The following is a 3,406-nucleotide window of genomic DNA, read 5'->3' as shown; positions in this document are numbered from 1 at the left end:
CCATCACACTTCAACTTGCAAGTGAACTTCTATTCGAGGAATAGAGCTACATTCTGTGTTACAAACTGCAAGAGCCGCCCTAATTCACAAGCATCGAACATTACTGGCCAGAACTTTGGCACCAACACCATGCACTGACTGAACACATTTCATCATCACATCTCTTCTCGCTAATAACTTTGTATCCATTGCTAGATCATCGTAAGATCAGACCACTGGTTGAACTTGTCTGTGCTAGCAATGCTTTTATCATAGCACTAAAAGGAAACAAACAAACAAACAAACAAACAAAAACAAAACCCCAAACAAAAACAAAACAGCAACCTCAAAACACATTCTAATATTCCAATTTGATGCTCTGACTCATTACCATAGGACCTATGCATTTCAGGGTGGAGCATTAGACTTTAATCTTGCCTTTATTTTCACAGCATTAATGCAAATATATGGTCTGAAGATGATTAACCCCTTCACTGCCAATCATTTTTTTTTTTTTTTTGAGGAGAAATTAAAACTGGCGTTTATAGGTTTATAGCTAGCTTGCTGTCCTCTAATTGGTATTTAGAATACTGATATTAAACATCAGTTCTGTGTATAGATTTGCTGTCTACCATGTAAATGAAAATCCTGCAATTTCTTTTTCGTTTGTTCATAGTTTACAGAAATGCTGGGGGGGACGAAAAACTCAAGACAGACTGATCTTGTAACATTTCACAGATCTGAAATATTAGTATAAAGCCCCAAAAATGTTTTTGTTTTTTTCTCTCACATCACATGCAGTAGGGGGAAAAGAAAAGGTAAGTCAAAATGGTCAAATGTTCTACCTGTAGGTATTTGTAAGGACGCTGAAGATATTACCAGCAGTATAGCTTACTAAAAACTACATAATCTGAGTGTAATGTCCACATTTCTAGAATTAAGGCATTTAGAAAGATTTATACCAATCTCTGTAGCTAATAGAGTAAGAGGCACTCATTCACTTGCCCCCCCCCCCCCCTCCAACTGTAGGGATGGTATAATCATTCACACTCCCATTACTGTTAGGAAAGGGAGGGGGGGGGGGGGGAGCTGTCATTTTCATACTTAATGGGTGGAATTGGTACCTGGCAGAGACATGTGCTCTTATACTTGCTGGTAATACTGAATTGTAGATAAGAAAGGCTCTATGGACTATTTTTTTTTTTTTAAACAAATGAAAGTAATACAAATAAAAATGTGTAGAGGTTGTTGGTAATGAGGAGGTTTCTGTTATTTATGCCATAAACAGATCATTATAAAACATTTAAAGCCAAACAGATATATTTGTGATATAATAGCATTGGTGGAAACTATGCACTTTTGTGCAGAAAAAACAACAAGCAAGTGGGTTAATGCATTTAGGAGAATAATAATAATAATAATAATAGCAAAGTATAATGATTTTGTGCCGCTAGGAGGCAATTTGACTGGTCCAGCCAATACCCAACACCACAGGAATATACCCCAACTTAAAAAGGGACTCTCCACTGCCCAATAAACAATAAAAAGACAACAAAACAAAAATCAATCACTGTTAAGTACATATGCATCAATAAAAAGTGCGTGCATTTAATTATGCATTTTTTAAAATTGAGGGTATATCTAAATACAGCTTGCAAAAGCTGCAGTTCGCATGTCTGCAGCCTTTGCAAGCCTTCCCTTCCAACCCAGTCCAGACGTGTCTGCCCAACCATAGTCTCCCCTACTGCAGCTGAATGAATAGTCTTTGCAACGCATTTAAATGCCTGTCTCTTGAGTTTAACTCCACTGATCTAAACAACTAGGAAGTAACAGGACCGGTTGTCTGATTGTGCAAGAAGGTTACTTTACAAAAGTGACAACTTCTATCAAAATCTGCACACTCTTCAAACATTAGGTATTTCAGCAAGTTGAATTGCTTTAAGGCAAGCATGGCAAACTCACGGCCCACAATGAATTTCTTTGCGGCCCAGCGAGCCGCGAGTTTGACATTTTAAGGCAGAGTAGACACCTGTTCTCCCGACATTGCAGGTGCCTACTCTGCCTTAACATGTCAAAGTCGCTGCTCTCTAGGCTAAAATTTACCAAGCCGGGAGGAGAGGACGCTGGCGGCAATGAGGGAGCTTAGTCTTCCTGCTCCTCATCGCGCACGCCCTCTGTAGTGATGCTGTGTGCCAGTATATGGCGTAATTCTGTCCCGGCATCACTAAACTATGCACTTGAGGGAGCAGTGAGTAGCAGTAAGGGAGACCTCCAGAGAGAAAATACCCACTGGACCCAAGGGAGAGGCCCCACACCAGCTCCCACAGTGTGTGTGTGTGTGTGTGTCTGTCAGTGTATGGGTGTGTGTGTTTCTGTCAGTGTGTGTGTGTCTGTCTGTCAGTGAGTGCATGTGTTTCTGTCAGTAAGTGTGTGTCTGTCAGTGAGTTTGTGTGTGTATGTCAGTGAGTGTGTCTGTCAGGGCCTGTGTCTGTCAGTGAGTGTGTATTGGTCAGTATTGTGACTGGACAGTGGAGGACCTGGAGGTGCACGGAGGCCCGCAATGCCATGTCACATTCAGACTTGATGTTAACGTGCTCAACTTTCACAGGGTTTCAAGGAGTAGTGGGAGGATCCGCTTTGGGACAGCGTGCGGACTGTGCCATTGGGGGTATACCAGAGCCATGGGCGTAGGAACCGGGGGGGATGGGGGGGACGCATTCCCCCCAGCAAATCATGCGGGGGGGACAGGTAATGGGGAAATCCCCCCCAGCTCCGCCGGCCCCCCTTTTGCTGCAGCCGCCCGAGTGCTCTGCAGAGAGCCTCAGGCGGCTGCAGCTCTGCCCGGGCTGCCCGGGCGCAGCCAGAGGAGAGGGGCTGACAGGAGGGAAGCGCTCAGCGCTCCCTCCTGTCACTCCCTCAATGTAGCGTGGCCGAGCCCTGCATAGTCCGCCGGTACAGGGAGCATCTGTCTCCTGTACCCGGCCGGACTAAAAGGAAGTGAACACTGAGTGTGCACTTCCTGTTAGTCCGCCGGATACAGGAAACAAAAGCTCCCTGTACCCGCGGACAGTACACAGCTCGGCCACGCTACAACACAGGTAGGGGAGGGGGGAAGAAAGAAACAGGGAGGGAGGGGGGTAGAAAGAAACAGGGAGGGAGGGGGAAGAAAGAAACAGGGAGGGAGGGGGAAAGAAAGAAACAGGGAGGGAGGGGGGAAGAAAGAAACAGGGAGGGAGGGGGGATAAAGAAACAGGGAGGGAGGGGGGATAAAGAAACAGGGAGGGAGGGGGATAAAGAAACAGGGAGGGAGGGGGGATAAAGAAACAGGGAGGGAGGGGGGGATAAAGAAACAGGGAGGGAGGGGGGGATAAAGAAACAGGGAGGGGGGGATAAAGAAACAGGGAGGGAGGGGGGATAAAGAAACAGG

This window comes from Pelobates fuscus, chromosome 9 (assembly GCF_036172605.1).
Source record: "Pelobates fuscus isolate aPelFus1 chromosome 9, aPelFus1.pri, whole genome shotgun sequence".
Taxonomy (NCBI): domain Eukaryota; kingdom Metazoa; phylum Chordata; class Amphibia; order Anura; family Pelobatidae; genus Pelobates; species Pelobates fuscus.
The sequence above is the reverse complement of the archived record's forward strand: the minus strand, read 5'-3'. Positions refer to the sequence as shown.